Raw genomic sequence first — 20,096 nt, 5'->3', positions numbered from 1 at the left:
GGTAAAATTTTATCTAAAAATAGAAGCAGCACGTTTCGTTCTTGAAAGAACATCATCAGGTTCTACCAAATCAATCTAAAAGATATTTAGAAATGTATAAACATTTATATTTAAATTCTGTTTAAATCTTTAAAAACTTGACATTTGGAACTTGTCTTAAAGAAGTCCTCACTTCTCTCCACTCATCCATTGTGGAAGGTACGTAGTCTTCCGCCTCTGTGGTGTAGTGGTTAGTATGATTAGCTTCCACCTCCGGAGGCCCGGGTTCGAAATTTGGAACATTGTACGAGGACTGGAACAGGATCCACTCAGCCTCGGGAGGTCAACTGAGTAGAGGTGTGGGGGGTGTCGAACCCCACCTCAATCATACTCGAAGTGGTTTTTCGTGGTTTCCCATTTCACTTCCAGGCAAATGCCAGGTTGGTACCAAACTTAACGCCACAGCCCCTTCCTTCCCTCTTCCTTCCGTATTCCTTCAAGTCTTCCCATCCTCCCACAAGGACCCTGTCCAGCATAGCAGGTGAGGCCACCTGGGCGAGGTACTAGTCCTGGTCCTCCTCCCGAGTTATATCTCTCAGACCAAATGTCCTCTGACCTTGAGGCGGTAGAGGTGGGATCCCTCCCTCAGTCCGTGGGAAAATCCAACCCTGGAGTGGTAAATAAATAAATAAATAAATAAATAAATAAATAAATAAATAAATAAATAAATAAACTTTTCAATCACGTTGTTAGAAGCATGCAAGAGGGAGGATGAGGATTGTACTGGTAAGAGCAGGGCAACTAGATATTTTACAACAAAAGTAAATCGCCCTTCCTCTAAGGGCCACATTTTTCATTGTCATCAGCGCAATTTTGTCCATCTCCTTAGATGAATAGCCAGCGTACCAGCCTTCAGTTCAGAGTGTCACCGGTTCGATTCCTGAGAAGGTTGGGGATTTTAACTTTAAAGGATTAATTTCCTTGGAAATGATATTTACACAAATTGTTATTATGTGCAGTTTCTCGATACGCCTAATATTAACATCGCATTTCCTCTTTTGGACATCTTAATGTTGCTAAGTCATTGCATACTAATCAATTATTTTATATCCTAGTACACAACCTGGCTATTCCTGAACTTAAATACCAAGCTTTGGAAATATTAATTAAGCCCTTGTCTGATGATGACGTATCAAACAGGGATACAGACAAAATATTAAACTTATTTTCGACATTTTGACGCCCAGTCTGAGATTAAGAAATGGAGTATGATGGAACAAACTGAAGTGTACAGATAAAATGTTCATATAGTTTTTATAACATCAGTACGGTCTCTCCGTAGTGGTAGGCAACACTTTTAACGTCTGAAGACACTGAAATCTCACGGAGCCAGGCAGGATTGAATGAAGCGTACTTGATTTTCAAGTTTATTAAACGGACAATACTCGCTAGGTCTTGACGTGTGCCGCTATTCGCTAGTCGGCGCAGTGCTCACCTTTGCTTTTAAAGTCCATAATATTTCCGTATAAATATGGGGCTATTTTTAATATGTCAATTTGAGATATCTAGGAACACGAGAGAATGGAGTTAACGCGCTACGGCTATGGAGTCAAGCTCAGCATTCAGGAGACCCGTGGGTTCGAACCCCACCGTCGGCTGTCCTGAGAATTGTTATCTATGGTTTCCCGTTTACACTTCTTAGGAAATGCCGGGTCATTTACACCTCCTTACCCAATCTCATTCACCATTATTCATTTCATCCGCATTAGCTCCTCAACGCAGTTTGGCAACAGGAAGGGCATCTGGCAGTAAACCATGCCGTATAAATTCATCTCACCTCATCCCAGAAACAGGACTAAGAGGAACACAAGCAATTTATTAGGAACACTAGTACTTAAATTTAAACAACTTTGAGATAGGAGGGTCCGCCTCTGTAGTGTACAAGTTAGTGTAATTAGCTGCCCACCCCCCAGAGGCCCGGGTTCGATTCCAGGCTCTGTAAAAGTGGTAAGAGGGCTGGAAAGGGTCCTCTCACTCTCGGGAGGTCAAATGACTAATGGTGGGTTCGATTCTCACCTCAGTCATCCTGGAAGTGGTTTTCCGTGATTTTCCACTTCTCCTCCAGGCAAATGCCGCGATGGTACCTAAAGGCCTCGGACACTTCCTTCCCTCCTCCTTCTCTATTTCTTCCAATCTCCCCATGCCCCCACAAGGCCCCTGCTCAGCACAGCAGGCGAGACCGCCTGGGCGAGGTACGGGTCATTCTCCCCAGTTGTATCCTCCGACCCAATGTCTCACGCTCCAGGACACTGCCCTTGAGTCGGTAGAGGTGGCATCCCTCGCTGAGTCTGATGGAAAAACCAACCCTGGAGGGTAAGCAGATTAAGAAGAAGGAGAAGAAGAAGATATTAGGAGGAGTATGCTCAGTATGAACTAAATAATGCGAACATATAATCCAGAATAATAGGAAAAAACATTTTACACAGCAAGTCATCACTTCTGTTCCCTTCAGCATCTTTCCTGGAACACTGTTTCCTGGTTCGAAAATTTGTAGCAGGAGCATGGAGGCCCCACTTGGTAATTCCATCCTTGCCTAAAACGAATGGAATACAGCCTTCAATCAACGAATGTGCCTCTTCTTCCTCAGAACTTTCAGACACTCTGTTTCAGAGTTAAAATCACTTTCGTAAAACTTATCCGTTTCATTACCATCACTTTCGGTGCTCAAGTCCACTTCCTCCAACGTTTCACGCAACCACGAAGTTATCTGATCACTGGATGCCATTATAACGTTTATAAATTCACTAACAACAGTCACAATATAAAAATTCCACATTAAACACAAGCACTTATTACAATGCGCGAAATTGAGTAGCACTGATCCCGGCTACTGAGCGCACCGCTCACCAAACATGCACTGTCGCGCCTGATAATTGATTGAGGGACTCCGTTTTCAAATATAATGGAAATAACTGGCACCTCCCATTTCTAACAACCTGTTTGAAAGATATATGGAGTTTCAAAATTAGAAGTGTTGTAACATTCCAACAACAAGCAATATACTCGGGAGGTGAGCACAGTGTTCACCATATGAATAACCGCGGGTTAACAGATGTCACTACTTTTGAATCTAAGTGCCACCTGGAAACGTAGATTGTATTCTGCTTAGTAGAGAATTTTGCTTGTTAGAGAGTAGGCGCTCGACAAACTAATTCATCTGTTTCTAAAATGCCACTACAGTCAGTTCTAATCAAATTAACCAGTCATCGCCCAGATCGCCCCTATAAATACTAGTAATCTTGGACCTTATGGAACAATCTGGATCTTGAATATTGCAGCTACAAGCGAGGTTTTGTCTACGGACGAGCTGGGGAGGCATGTAAGGTAGGCGGCTAGAATTTTCACTAACATGTGTACTTACTTGCTTGTGGCGATGGGCTCCAGTGTTCCCCTCCGGCATGTAAAGGATAGTGTGTGCTGCGTTTACCTTTGTTTTAAATGTATACTTTCTTAAATTCAGTTCATTTTTGTAATATGTAATTTTTTAGGCTGTCTACAGATAGAGAGTAACCATCCTACTGGGTATCATGTAATTCTTAGAGATGTACGAGGGTGGACCCTCGTTTCCTTCGTTCACTTTGTTTTCGAGTGATTAAGCTTTTCTAATTTCTAAAGTTTTTCTTTCCTGCTTTTCGTTCTGTTAATTTATATTCCTGTCTTAGTGAACCGTAGTATGGCTTATGCTCTGTGTCACCAGACCTTCTGCCCCATTACGTTTTACGGCATGTCATGTCATGGGATTGCTCGACTGGGTTGAGCATTCTATCCTTTGTTCTCGACCTGTCTATTATATTTTTATTTTTCACGTTCTTGGCCGTCTAGTATCAGCTTCGGCTCCTGTGTTAACGTAGACTTGCGTTTCTTGAGAACATGTACATGGAAAAGACAATTTTAAGACGCTTTTAGTGTTTGGGTAGAACGTATAAATCGGCGAGAGTATTTAAGATTTTTTGATAAAGAAAATGAGGCTGTCTGCTGCAAAGAAATGAAAATCTGATAGGTAGTTTTCATGAAATAGCGCTTCAAAGTAAGGTTAAATGTGTGCTAAATTTGTGACATCACACGCATGCTCTGTTATAAGATGGCAGTGTGTTCAGTCGTGCGCTCAGTCGGAGGTTAGCTGAAAAAACGACAACAATTTAATAAGTGAAAGCAAAGCAAAGCAAAGCAAAGTCACCTCCATACAGGCCTAGAAGGCCCTTGGAGGAGTGGAAGGTAAAGGCTTCCACCATTGTTAACCTCGGCACGTGATGGCGTAGAGTGGTTAGCTCTACGCACGGCCGCCTTTGCCCCCAGGAATTAACCTGGTACTCATTTTTGGTGTAGGCTGAGTGAACCTCGGGACCATATGCACCTCCGGAAGTGGAAATCTCATTTCTTAAATTTCACGACTTCCTGACGGGGATTCGAACCCACGTCCTTCCGGGCGAACCGAGCACGCCTTTACCGCCTCGGCCAGGCAGCCCCACAATTTAATAAGTACGTCTAAAAAACTTTCAAAACACTACGGCCATTACAATAGTGACAGTCTACTCCATTTTTTATGGATCTTTCTGATCCTTATATTGTGTTTTGCTACTTCTGAATTAAGGGCAACGAGCGTCAAGAGGTTTATAAGCTGATAAGCTTTTAATGTAAAAGCACCTGGATGCGAACTCTAGCCCGTGAGAATGAAAATCCAGAGCCTGTTTCCGGTCATTCTACCGGGTCAGGAATCGAATGAATGAATCCCCCATCTAGCGGCGACGATAGGAATTGTGCAGGCTGCCGAATCTTGTGGCACTGCTCTGGGGCAATGATTAATGACTGACAGATGATATGAAATGATATTGGAGATTGTTGCTGGAATGAAAGATGACAGGGAAAACCGGAGTACCCGGAGAAAAACCTGTCCCGCCTCCGCTTTGTCCAGCACAAACCTCACATGGAGGGACCGGGATTTGAACCACGGAATCCAGTGGTAAGAGGCCGACGCAATGCCATCGGAGCCACGGAGGCGTCCTCTAGCCCGTGAGTCCATTCTAAAATAAAGTTGAAGGTCCGATGTCCTTCTTAAGGATAACAGTTATTATTGGAAGCTCTAGGTTCGTACATTCTTACTAAACCGAAGATATTTTTAAGACTAGCAAGTCTTCTCAAGCGGGATTTTCTCCCCCATTGTTTATGATTAAGCTCCAAAAGATTTTCTTGTTATCTCCCCTTATTTATTGTTGTCTCTTGCTAAAATGTGTTCAATTGTTTTCTTTGTTTCTTGAAAATAATATTGAAGCATTAAAAGAAAGGTGTCCGCCTCTGTGGTGTAGTGGTTAGCGTGATTAGTTGCCACCCCCGGAGGCCCGGGTTCGATTCCCGACTCTGCCACGAAATTTGAAAAGTGGTACGAGGGCTGGAACGGGGTCCACTCAGCCTCGGGAGGTCAACTGAGTAGAGGTGGGTTCGATTCCCACCTCAGCCATCCTGGAAGTGGTTTTTCGTGGTTTCCCACTTCTCCTCCAGGCGAATGCCGGGATGGCACCTAACTTAAGGCCACGGCCGCTTCCTTCCCTCTTCCTTGTCTATCCCTTCCAATCTTCCCATCCCTCCACAAGGCCCCTGTTCAGCATAGCAGGTGAGGCCGCCTGGGCGAGGTACTGGTCATACTCTCCAGTTGTATCCCCCGACCTAGAGTCTGAAGCTCCAGGACACTGCCCTTGAGGCGGTAGAGGTGGGATCCCTCGCTAAGTCCGAGGGAAAAACCGAACCTGGAGGGTAAACAGATGATGATGATGATGATGATGATGATGATGATGATGATAATAAAAGAAAGGTGGAAAGTACCATTTAGGAAATATCTTAAATATGAACATTTTTTGTCTGATCTTTTTGTCCAGCTGCCTCTTCTTTCTCTCTACTCACAGTAACCAATTTTGTCAGATTTCATGAACCGGTTCTACGTTAGCTGAAGGTGAGTTAGTAGGTCTCATAATCATTATAACTCATTAACACTCCGCAAAGTTGACTTTTACTTCTCATACACAGAGGAAAGTTAAGTTTAGTTTAGTTAAGAAGTTCAGAAATCTTATCTCCGTGTTCATTCTAGGAGAAGACACAAGAACTAGATGTGGCGCCTTTCGCAGAGCCAAGTGAGATATCTCCCCTCGTATTTTATCGTTACCATCGTCTGTCAGAGAGTCATGTACTCCCAAAGGGATCTAGTCACATAAATCTTGCATTGGCCCAGCGAAGTAATATACGGCAAAACTAGACAGGATTCTTTAGGTAGTGAGTGCTTCAAAAATAACATGATGTGATAGACACGCTTACAATAAAGGTTTCATATGTGCGCTAAGTGACCGGGATTTTACGCAAATAAAACAAATAATTCATATTAATAGAGCTATTTTTAAACTTAAAAACTTTTCGTGTATAAGGTTATTTATTTATTTATTCACACTGACGGGAAAAAAATGATTACACCTGGAAAGACGACATCGATTTTGATCCGATGACGGCAGATGACACGTGGGGATAGTAAATGTACTGATAATGGTTTCAACGTAGTCCGCCAAGAGATAGCGTAGTGACATGGCTGCCAGGGCGCCATCTGCGTGTACCCTTCAGTAGGAAATGGTTATAGCCATAAGGATCAGTATGATGTATACGTGTGAAGAAAACAGATGCCTTGCCATGGAAATGCACTCGTGCTTCCCACAGCCAAATGAGCGAGGTTGACAGGGCCTTCCGAGTGGCGGGATGGTCCTTTGAGAGAACTGCCACACAAGTTCGACGTGCTGCGTCAGTTGTGCGACGATGCTGGTTACAATGGTCACATGAACATTCTCACACCTGTAGACGGTTCTGGACTTCCACGTAGTACAGACGTCCACTAAGATCGTCTTATTGTAAATGCAGCAGTGGCAGATCGTACAACTACCACAGCACAGATAAGAGGGTTTGCGAGGCCAGAAGTGTCAACACGAACTGTTGACAACCGGTTACTAGCAGTGGGATTACAGGCACGCACACGTTTAGCCCGTCTTTCACTCACGCCACAGCATCGACGTGCACGGCTCGACTGTTGCCGCCAGAGGATCACTTGGAAGATGGAATGGCGGGCCGTGGTCTTCAGCGATGAAATCAGATTCTGCCTGCACGCAAGTGATGGTCATTCGCGCGTAAGACGTAGACCTGGTGAGCGCTGTCTCGTAGAGTGCATTCATCTAAGACAAACTGGCCCCACCCCATGCCTTATGGTCTGGGGTGCGACAAGCTACAACTCTCGTTCAACTTTGGTGTTTGTGGAGGGAACGCTGACCGGCACTCGGTACCTGTTCCACAGCGTTACCCGTCTAATGCGTCCCCTTGCGTTAGTAAGCCTCGTTTTCGAACGCATAGGAGGAGTCTGGCATTTTGTACAGCAGCACTACAGTTGCTGTCAAGATAGCGACAATGGCTGGTGTGTTCAGCAAATACTAACACATATACTTTATTGTAATATATGGAGAATCTGGTCGAAATGCAGTCACATAAATGGTATGCGTAAGAGTTTCTAAATAGCCGCCTGCCTTCTATACGCGTATTTTGGCAAAAAGAGTTGCCATTCTTGCAACAAGAAGGTGATGTGTTGTTCCAACAGGATAATGCTCTTTCAAACACTGCGCGTGAAACTCAACGTGCTCTGAAAGACGTGCAGCAACTTCCCTCGCCAGCACGATCTCCGGACTTGTCTACTATCGAGCACGTGTGGGATATGATGGGACGACAACTGACACGTGCGACTCGTCAATCCACAACTCTTCCAGAACTACGTGAACGGGTCGAACAGGTGTGAAATAATGTATCCCAAGACGTATTCGCCACCTGTATGATCGAATAGATGTCAGAATTAGCGCCTGCAATGCCGCCCGTGGAGGATACACCACGTACTAATATGGGTGCTTCAGCATGTATCGATACCTGGTACCTCAGTACCGCTTGAAATATTAATCTGTAAATTTAATCATTTCATGTACTCCATATGCACTGTTTCAACAATAAATCTTGAGTGAATTGGAAAACTCTAAGAGGATGTATTATTGCTTTTCGGCAGTGTATTTATTTATTTATTTATTTATTTATTTATTTATTTATTTATTTATTTATTTATTTATTTATTTATTTATTTATTTATTTATTTATTTATTTATTTATTTATTTATTTATTTATTTATTTCATGCCTTCATTTTTGGTGAAGTTAGGGCTCGCTGTCTTCTATTACACTTAAGAACTTAATAAGCCTATAAACTTCAGAAAAATTTTATAAATAAATAATCGAAAATTCCAACCACGTTCATTCTTTCATTCATACTGACATTCACACAAGCTTGTTATACCAGGTGGCCCGCCAACGCCGTACTTTCTACTTATAAGTGTCCCGCATGCACTATTGATGAATGGGATGCCTAGCACCTGATTTTCACAGGGGTATTAGTGTCTTCGTGCAAATTTCGTCAGAATACAAAGAGATAACCGGACGGCTACTCGCTGCATGTTCCTCAACTTTAAGCGTCTAATGCGTCCCCTTGCGTCAGTGAGCCTCGTTTCTGTCCGTATAGGAGGAGGCTGGTATTTTGTACAGCAGCACTACAATTGCTGTCACGATAGTGATAATGGATGGTGTGTTCAGCAACGACAAATACACAGACATTATTATAATCTATGGAGAATCTGGTCGAAATGCATTCGCAGACGATATGCGTAAGAGTTTATAAATAGCCGCCTACCTTCCATACAAGTATTCTGACGAGCAGAGTTTTAATTAAGACCTAATGAATCGTTCAAGGCACATGCCACATGCCACACACAAGCAACCCTTTGGTAGTATGGAATGTCCGTACGTGTACAAATCAATGAGTTATTCCACTGCATTTCTGCATCTTTGGCGTATTTACAAATGCACCATGTTACAGAACGTGTGTAGTAAAATGAGTGTTATTCGTTTCATGTCCGATATGTTGCACGTTGTAGCACTCCTTTGTAAACGGGCGATTAGGACTCCCGTTCATTATTAGTGCATTCGGGATAATTATGCGTATAAAGTATTGGGCTGTAGGTACACCTAGTATATTTAATAGGTAAGGGAAAGGGAATTCCATAGCCCTGGACTAAACACCTGAAAGGAGTGGCTATATGCATAGGTATTGCATTTTTAGAAGTCGATCGTGTGTTATGTTCATGAGAGGAGGAGAGGAAATTGAACATTGAGGAGAGATACTATGATTCTGATTCGTTCAACAGTCGAAATGTGAGACTTGCAATGCGAAGGTATCATAGTTTGTTGATTCTTCACCAGGAGAACGAGAGGTGCGAGTTGAAAATTTAATTGAAAACAAAACAAAAAAAATGCGCGAGTTCATTTCCTTCTGCAGTTTCAGTATTTGTTACATGGTGGCATTAATCAATACAAAATCACTGTATCGAACCCCATCTCGGCAGTCTTGAAGATGAATTCTCCTGGTATACAATTTTCACATCATGCTGTACCTCAATTTTTTTTGCTAGTGGTTTTACGTCGCACCGACACAGATAGGTTTTATGGCGACGATGGCATAGGAAAGACCTAGGAGTTGGAAAGAAGCGGCCGTGGCTTTAATTAAGGTACAGCCCCAGCATTTTCCTAGTGTGAAAATGGGAAACCATGGAAAACCATCTTCAGTGCTGCCGACAGTGGGATTCGAACCCACTATCTCCCGGATGCAAGCTCACAGCCGCGCGCCCCTAAATGCACGACCAACTCGCATGGTGTACCTCAATTTAGGCCATGGTCACTTCCTTTCAACTCCTAGCCATTTTCCATCCCTTCGTCGCCATCTTATCTGTGTCGTTGCGACGTATCTTCAATCTTCAATCTTCAGTCACTACTGATCTGCGTTTACGGCAGTCGCCCAGGTGGCAGATTCCCTATCTTTTGTTTTCCTAGCCTTTTCTTAAATGATCGCAAAGAAATTGAAAAATTATTGAACTTTTTCCTTGGTAAGTATTTCCAATCCCTAACTCCCCTTCCTATAAACGAATATTTGCCCCAGTTTGTCCTCTTGAATTCCAACTTTATCTTCATATTGTGATCTTTCCTACTTTTCAAGACATCACTCAAACTTATTCGTCTACTGATGTCATTCCACGCCATCTCTCCACTGACAGCTCGGGACATACCACTTAATCGGGCAGCTCGTCTCCTTTCTCCCAAGTGTTCCCAGCCCAAACATTGCAACATTTTTGTAACGCTACTCTTTTGTCGGAAATCGCCCAGAACAAATCGAGCTGCTTTCCTTTGGATTTTTTCAGTTCTTGAATCAAGTAATCCTGGTGAGGGTCACATACACTGGAACCATACTCTATTTGGAGTCTTACCAGAGACTTACATGCCTTCTCATTTACATCCTTACTAAACCCCTAAATACCCTCATAACCATGTGCAGAGATCTGTACCCTTTATTAACAATTATATTTATGTGATTACCCGAATTAAGGTCGTTTCTTATATTAACACCTAGGTACATACAATGATCCCCGGGCCGATAACCTTCGATGTTAGGCCCCTTAAAACAACAAGCAGCAGCACAATGATCCCCAAAAGGAACTTTCACCCCCATCAACGCAGTAATTAAAACTGAGAGAATGTTTCCTATTTGTGAAACTCACAACCTGACTCTTAACCCCGTTTATCATCATACCATTGCCCACCGTCCATCTCAAACACTATCGAGGTCACCCTGCAGCCGATCACAATCTTATAACTTATTTATTACTATGTACAGAATAACATCATCTGCAAACAGCCTTATCTCTGATTCCACTTCTGTACACATATCATTGATATATATAAGAAAACATAAAGGTCCAATAATACTGCCTTGAGGAATTCCCCTCTTAATTATTACAGGGTCAGATAAAGTTTCGCCTACTCGAATTCTCTGAGTTCTATTTTCTAGAAATATAGCCACCCATTTAGTCACTCTTTTTTCTAGTCTAATAGCACTCATGTTTGCCAGTAGTCTTCCATGATCTGCCCTATCAAATGCCTTAGGTAGGTCAATCACAATACAGTCCATTTGGCCTCCTGAATCCAGGATATCTGCTATATCTTGCTGAAATCCTACAAGCTGAGCTTCAGTGGAATAACCTTTCCTAAACCCTAAGTTCTTTCTGACAAACCAGTTATTAATTTCGCAAACATGTCTAATATAATCAGAAAGAATGTTTTCCCAAAGCTTACATACAATGCATGTCAAACTGACTGGCCTGTAATTTTCAGCTTTATGTCTATCACCCTTTCCTACTATAGCAACTCTCCATTCATTTGGTATAGCTCCTCCGACCAAACAATAATCAAATAAGTATTTCAGATACGGTACATAAAGCAAATTGTAAAAAAAAAAAAACAGGAATTAAGTGTGGGAATTATGAGGGTCTGGATAAGTTTAATTTTCATGACGTGCGTAACAAGTATTTAGCAAGCTTTTTGATTGTGAAGTGATGCATGAATTGTCCCTTCCGTCAAAATGTATTTTCTTATCAACGATTCTTATTATTTTACATCCGTACCTGCGTTTAAGGCAAGAAAGCTGGTAGTTTTACATAACTGTTGATAGCAAGATCGTAGTCACGGGACTTCCACATTTACGAAGGATACAAACCAACAATACATGATTTCTCATATCCAAATTATCACATGCTTTACTCGGGATTAAGGCCACGGCCGGCTTGGTGAAACGCCAGTTATGGCTAATTTCTGACGCCATTAACAATGAAAATCGAACGTATACATAGTAACAATATGCTGGGTAATATAACGGAACCGTGAACATAGAAGTACAAAAATAAAACGTTCAATCAAATGTGAATATTCTGCGCTACACTTTATACGGACTTTAAGAAATAAGCAAATACCAACACACTGCTGTTCAAATGTTCACAGGTGCACAGTGGTGTTGTTGGATGAAAGGCTGGTTGCAATTTATCAACTCATCCCTGCTTGAATGACAATAAAAATAGATCGTGCTAAAATGCAGCGTTGAAAGCTAACGTATGAGCATTAATTCAGCGTGAATTTAATTGTGAAGGTAGGCAATAAATTGTAGTTTATATCAATCAATATACGTAGGATACTTAATCTGTTTCGTTCCGTTATCCTTTCTCATTGACTATTACTTACGTTCATGCCCTCCTTTGTGAATGCCTACAACTCAATAAATGTATGGATATCAGTTGTTTCATTATGTTAAAGTTTAATGTTCACCAAACAAGGACTGATGCAGACAGGGAATTGTTCGTAGGGGAAGTAAACAGAGTGAAACAAAATTTGTTGAATCCAAGAAGAAGTCATGACAAGATTGGGTAGTAACCTGGAAAGGCTAAATTAAACGGCACGAAAGCCTTTCTGGGCAGCAATAAAGAATCTTAGAAAGGGAGGAAAAAGTAAATGAATGGTCGTTTGCGTAAATCAGTTGAAGTTGTAGTAGATCCCAGAAGTTCACTGAACTGTTGGAAGGAATATTTTGAAAATCTTCTCAATATAAAAGAAAATCTTCTTGGTGATATCGCGAACAACCGAGCTTATGAAGAGGAGAACAATGATGGTAGTGAAATCACGCTTGAGGAAGTTGAAATGATGCTAAATAAATCCCATTGTCATAAAACTGAATGAAGGGTTGAAATTAAATCCGAGATGACGAAATATAGTGGGAAGACTGGGATGAAATGGATTCATAAAATAATTAGATTGGCATGGAATATTAGTAAGGTACATTCTGACTGGATGAAAGCAGGCAAGAATTATCACAAACAGATGGGAACCAAAGCAGGAGGGTACTCGGAACAACGAGATAAATGCACCTACTTATAGCAAAGGGAACAGGAAGGATTGCAACAACTATCGAGGTATCATCAGACAAGGTGTTCACTGGCATTTTGGACTGTATGTTACGATCAGTCGTTGATAATAATTTGAATGCAAATCAGTGTGATTTCAGACCACAGAGGAGCTTCCAGGATCATATCTTGAGTAGGTGCCAGGTAACTGAAAAATTTTACGAGAAGAACAGATGTTTATGTTCCGTAGATCCACAGAAGGCATGACAGAGTACCGTGGGGAAAGATGGTAGCCTTTCTGAGAGATTATCGGAATTAATGGAACAGTTTTAAAAACAATCAGAAGCATTTACTGGGGGATTATTAGATAAATGGACCATTTTTAAAGCAATCAAACGTATTTATGTTGACAATTGGCTGCGGTGAAAATTGATGGTCGAATGAACTCTTGGTTCGAAGTACTTACAGGGGTTAAACAAGGCTGCAATCGTTCACCTTTATTGTTCACTAGCAAATGTACGCGTGCTTCACTACGGTATTCTACATTATATACGGATTTCTCCGTAAATTGCTGTAAAGGCAGTGAGTAAGATTACATTAAATTGCATGCCTCTTAGCGCCATCCTGGGAACAAATCAGGGAGGACGGAATACGTTGTTTCCGATGTGAGGTAGATATTGGGGAAGTTTTGAGGATAATGGCAGGCCACATTTACCACTGCAATCACAATCGAGTTCGGGAGTTTCTACTATAACGGCAGGCTGGCCTGGCAACTGCCATTCACAATAGATATGGACAGTTTTCATTATAAAGACAGGCCTTTTTTCGTAACGCAAGTCATAGTCGAGTTCGAAAGATCAGTAGAATAGATACAGCGCTATCTAACGTATCAACATTGGACCCACGACAGTAAGACATACGACCAAAGTTGTGGATCTCTACAAATAAAACGGCGATTATGCTGTCTGTTTTTGTAATACGACTTACCGTTTAGTCACCAATTATCCCGAAAGGAAGGTCTGCACGGGCATTAAAATTGCATTTTCGATATTTCAATATTTTCCGTAGTCAAAAGTTATACATTGGCATAGCTTGGAATATTTCCTCAAGGAAAAAAGTGTCCAGGTTTCGGGATTAGCACTCGCATACATACGGAGTAATTAAGGAAGAAAGTAATAAGTTAAGAAAGTTGAAATTAATAGAAAATAGTACTATAACTGCGGACACCCGGATAGGACAAATACGTAAATACAAAGTGGATGTATTGGAAAATCAATTGTCCCTCAATAAATTATGATGGCACGAGTTATGGATATAGTAAGGCGGCAACAGAGGAGAAATTTAGGCGCAAGGATTCTTAGGTAAACGGATAAGAAGATGACTAATGGTGTTATTACTTAAGATATTGGAGGAAGGTTATAACCTCGAACGATGTTCCGTCAATATCCCGCAAAATGGCGGATTGACGTCTCTCTTGTTTTCTACCCAAGGAACAATTACGAATTTACAGGAATGATGACTAAAATGGCAATACGTTAATTCCCTGCTGGCAAGCAGTCAGAGACGTTGCCATGGTAACCTGTAGGTTCGTTGTCGGTCTGTCGGTCACTCAATGCAGAGCATTATACCCGCAGAAAATAGTAATTCTCTCCGTCGTTTTGAAGAGCAAACTAAATTATGAACATTACAAAAGTTGTTTATAATGAAGAGACGTTTCACATAGAGACCACGGATTTTACATAAAATCAGTAGAATAAGGGAAAATGGAGGAAAACTGCTCTGGTTTTCCCATGAAATCCCCATCTATTCAAAGATGTTTAAATGATACGCATATCAAAACCTTCCCTGGGATGAGTATACTATAAATATGGCGTTTGGTCGAGATATATCCAGCCGTTTCGCCGTGATGGTGGAACAGACAATCAGACAAGCAGACACGAAAAGTAAAAACCACCGATTTAGTCTTGAGTTGACCTATAACGGATAAATATCTGAACAATTGGCAATAAAAAACGCAATTACAGGCAGCGAACCCTCTACAACTTTATCTATATAGATAGTTTACATGAACCCTCTACTGGAAGGTATAAATTGGTAGGGAGGGATTCAATTAGCTGGAAATGTAGTAAGCAGCCTGACCTATGCGGATGACTTGGTGTCAATGGCAGACTGTGCTGAAAGCCTGAGATCTAATAACGTGGAACTTCAAGATAGATATAGTGAGTATGATAAGAAAAAAATAGCCTTTCATAGACTAAAGTGACATCACCTGGAAAGACATTTACGAGTGTTGAATTTCAGGTTGAGAATACAAAACTGGAATGTGTATTCTCTGAGTTCACAGTTGCGATGAACAATATTCTATAATAAAGAAGTCAGCTCCTATAATATTTACACAGGTCTGTTTTCAAACCAACTTTGCTTTACTGGAATGAAATCCGGATGGACTCAGAGTATATTATTCATTCTTTAGAAGTAACGGATATGAATTTAACGAGAATTATCACAAACAGGTGGTAAAAATAGCACGAGGGTACTCGGATGACGATATACAACCTAAGACAGGAATTAACTCGATTGATGTAGCTATACGCATAAACTGGCTTTGGAGTTAGGGTCATGTGAGGCGAATGGGGGAGGATAGGTTACCTAGGACAGCAACAGACTTGGTCGTGGAGGGTAAGATAAGTAGCTGGAGATCAAGATAATGATGGTTTGACTCAGATGCTAATGATTTAAAGATTAGAAGTTTGGAAATAAACGAGGCTACAGATCTATATAGAGACAGAGAATGGTGGAGGCTTGCAGACTGATCAATGAAAAGCATTACATTCTATAATGAAGATGTATGTTCATTTTTAGCGTGAATGGGGCTATGGAGAGTTAACATTATTCATCGACCGTCACCTTAGAATGATAAACTCGTAAGTCGGACTTTTTAAAAAATGAGATATGAGGTCAAATTGAAAACATCATATATCAAACTGCTCATTGACTAAAATTAGAAAATCTGAATTATGCCGCTCTCCATTGACTAGCGTATGTCTGAGTAGGCAGAATTTAGTGTGAAATGCTCGTTGACTGTTCGTTGCATATTTTAGATTTAGTTACCTATATATATATATATATATATAATCAAGTCGGCTTGGAGCGATCAATATATAAAGATATAAAAATTAAATTAGACGTGAATTACTGAGGCACTTCCAAGCATCTCAGAAATTTACAACTTGGTATCAGAGAAGCTGATGACCTCAGGAACCCTAGAAAAATCGAAAATTTTCAAAATTCCCTAAGGGGGTACGCTGGATGGCTTCATATTTTGCGCTCAGCATAAGAACGCAGTCGTATATACTTATCAAAGCGATAACCTACAGGTTTCGTGGGCTCAAAAACTTTCAGGATATTCCTAAGTTTTACCCGCCTTCCCCCAAATCAAGTTGGCGTCACGATCTGCCATACGAGCTATAAAATTGAAATTTGACAAAATTACACCTTTTAGCCTGTAACCGATGGAAAAATTTAAAGATGTTTAAATTTTTCAATTTTCTCCCGAAGAATATCGAAATATGGAGGCAATTTTAGTGACGGTGCAGACCTTCATTTCGAGGTATTTGGAGGCTAAAGAGTAAGTCATATCACTAAACGGATGGCACAATCTCAGTTCAATTTGGAGAGATCTACAACTTTGATCCTATGACTTTTTGTCGTATCTCTCTCCCTTATACGTTAGATTTGGCTGTATTACTCGATTGACCATAAATTTTGTGATTTTACACCATATTTCATCGTTTGACACACGTATAGTAACGACAGAGTCATCAAATTAGGCACGTACATTGACAAGTCCGATCGCATTATACGAGCCAAATTTCATTATTCTAGCTTGCACATAATTATGGGGAAAATAATGTAATGTGTTAAAATGTACCCATATTTCACTCTATTCAAACTTTCTAACTCATTCTAACCCGTGATTATGGGAGAAACAGTACAAGAAAATGTTTTAGAAAATGTTTTAGAACCAAACAAGTAGAAAAATAAAATGGTCGTCTGATGACGTAAACCGTTTGTCGATATGATGCACTGTTTAGTAGTGGTGGTGGTGGTGATTATTTTTTGAAGAGGAAGTACAACTAGGCAAACTATTTAGGAGCAGTAAATATTTAAGTGAATTTCTGCATATACCTTCGTATATCGATCTATATTCTATGAAGTCGATTTGTAGCGATCTAGAAAGGGTGTGCCTGTCATTATCATTAATACTTTACAAAATGATAGTGACTGTCAGCAGGAGGGCGTCTCCAGTTGTAACCAATTCCCACATCTACTTTAACTGGCAATAGGAATGTGGTCCTTCTCCAACTCCTGTGTATCTGGCATTAATAAGAATGGCCTACCATTTTAATGAGAAATTCCCTTCTCGGTTGGTTTGACTAGCAGAAGGCAATGGATCATGCAATTATGTCCTAATATCCCCAACCCTATTCTGTCTGGCAGTAGGCAAGAGTACCCGCCATTATAAACAAGTTTACCCTCTTAAAATGTGACTGGCATTGGACTCACCAACTCGCGTATGACTGGCAGTAAGTTGACTGGCAGTAGGGAAGGTGCCTGCCATTATAATGAAAGCCCCTCAACTGGAAAATGTCTGGAAGTAGGAAAGGTGGCCTGCCATTGTAACGAAAACTCCCCAAATCGATCGTGACCAGCAATAGTCAAGGGGGCCTGTCATTATAATGATACTTCCCAACTCGATTGTGAATTTCAGTCGGCAAGTGAGCCTGCCGTTATCATCACAGCTCTATAACTCGCACCTGACACGGGAAAGAACGTTTGGGGACCTCTCAACGGCGTTTCTTCGATAACGCTAAAAGACATGCAATTTAATAAAATCTCAATCACCGCGTGTATAGTGATTTACATAGAAATCCGTATACGATGTAGACTACCGTAGCGAAGCACGGGCACATTTGCTAGTCTGTAATAATAGTTATTTGATACAATAAAATACGTAACGTTAGATCAAATTGTCAAATTAGCTATTGCAGTCACTTCAGTTAAGTAATATTTTCAAGTGAAAGTTAAATTCATTTTACCCAATGTGGGTTAAAATGGAATGAAAACCTCGTAACACTTAAGCATGTCCAGTAACATGTGTATTAAAGTAATTATTTTTAAGTTGGCAATACATGCAAGTTTGAATAAATTATGGATGGCCTTTCTAGCAGGGAGTGGATAAACGCTCTAAAAATGGTATGTAACGTTGCACCTGTAAGAGCTCTACCGGAAAGGTCGCTTGATGGTAACCAATGAAGAAGATGCGTTGAGAGTGAAACTTTACCTCACCTCTTACGTTCTTTTTTTTTTCTTTTGCTATTTGTTTTACGTCGCACCGACAAAGACAGGTCTTATGGCCACGATGGGATAGGAAAGACCTAGGAATGGGAAGGAAGCGGCCGTGACCTTAATTAAGGTACAGCCCCGGCATATGCCTGGTGTGAAAATGGGAAACCACGGAAAACCATCTTTAGGGCTGCCGGCAGTGGTGTTCGAACCCACTATCTTCCGGATGCAAGCTCACAGCTGCGCGCTCCTAACCGCACGGCCAACTCGCCCGGTCCTCTTAGGTTCATGTACCTTCTGTGAAGCTCTTCAAAACACCAGACATCACAACATTAGGTTGTCCATAGCACTGTCGCTGCGTGAAATAGATTTATAGTGCATGAGGAAGTCCAGGACATCGGAGTAAAAGGCAGCACGAGAAGGATAGACATGATCGCCAGTGGTGGGAAATAGCAAGCACAGAAAAGTCATCTACATGCAGGCCATGAAGACCCTGGGAAGGGTGGAAGGTAAAGGCTTCTACTATCCATAACCTCAGCACTTGGTGGGGCAGCGTGGTTAGCTGCCTTTGCCCCGGGAATTAACCTAGTGCTCAGTTTTGGTTATAGACTAAGTGAACCTCAGGATCATGTGCACCCCCGGAAGTGGAAATCTCGTTTCTTAAACAGTTTGACTTCCTTCCCGGTGAACCGAGAACGCCTTTACCTCCTCGGCCAGGCATTATTATACCCTATTATACCCTACAGTAAGATTCGAAACACACTCTGACCAACCTCACAAAGTATACAGAGAGGAGAATTCCATCTATCAACCCACAGTGCCGCAGTATATGAATAAAAACGAGCTGGATGATAGGTGACAGAACCGATGACAATTCGATTAATGTTCATCGTATCTATAACACGACGCGTAAACACATTCATTACATAGGCCTATTTTTATAATTTCTTTCATAGGATCAACTACTTCACAGACAATCTGGGATGCCAAAAGGACGTGGTTTAATTCGAAAACATAATATAAAACTAACTCTAGAACTACAAAATAATTCGTAAAATACCACAATGTAAGTCTACAAGAAATCACTTCACACATAATTAACAGATGACACAAATCCTAAAAGTAAACAGGCGAGAAATCATCCGGGCTGCGCCAGGTACTACAGCTACAATAGAGATAAAACCAAGACGTGGAATGAGCTCTATGGATAAGCTCTCTGTAAGAACGAGCTTCGGTAGTGGGTTCATGTACGGCGAATGGAGGAGGGTAAGTTTCTTTGAAAATGACGGACTTCACCACGAGGAGTAGGAGAAGTGGTGAGAAACTGATGCGACAATTTTTAAGCTCAGATTTTATTGATTTAAAGATTGCGATGAGACGTTTGTTTAAATGTACACAATAATAATGTAGGTCAACTGCCAAATATTGTAGGTCAGAGCTATGTACTATGTACTCATGAAGCCACTTCCTTTGAAGTATGCACACATTAGGAATACAAAAGATAGCTCTGCAATAGGAGAATTTTACTCCAAATATTGACTGGGGGTAATATAACCAACGTTCACATACCGTATATGATATAAGTAGAGTTGCGCGGTTCTCTGGGCAACCGAAAGGAATTTTATGTGGAGTCAAATGTACAAGGCACTGCAGTATATTCTGTTACAATACGCGATAAGATTGCAGGCGACGTCAAGCAGAGTCAGGTAACAGCGTGCGTCATTAGAGAAGAAGAATCTTGATTAACGCTAACAAAGGAAAAGTAACATGAGTCTAGGGCAAACGAGAAATATTCAAGTTTAACTTTGATTCAAAAGCTCAAAGATACATTAAAGAATACAAAATAAAGTTGAATCCAACGTATATATAATGCTCATACAAG

The sequence above is a fragment of the Anabrus simplex genome, chromosome 1 (assembly GCF_040414725.1).
Source record: "Anabrus simplex isolate iqAnaSimp1 chromosome 1, ASM4041472v1, whole genome shotgun sequence".
Taxonomy (NCBI): domain Eukaryota; kingdom Metazoa; phylum Arthropoda; class Insecta; order Orthoptera; family Tettigoniidae; genus Anabrus; species Anabrus simplex.
The sequence above is the reverse complement of the archived record's forward strand: the minus strand, read 5'-3'. Positions refer to the sequence as shown.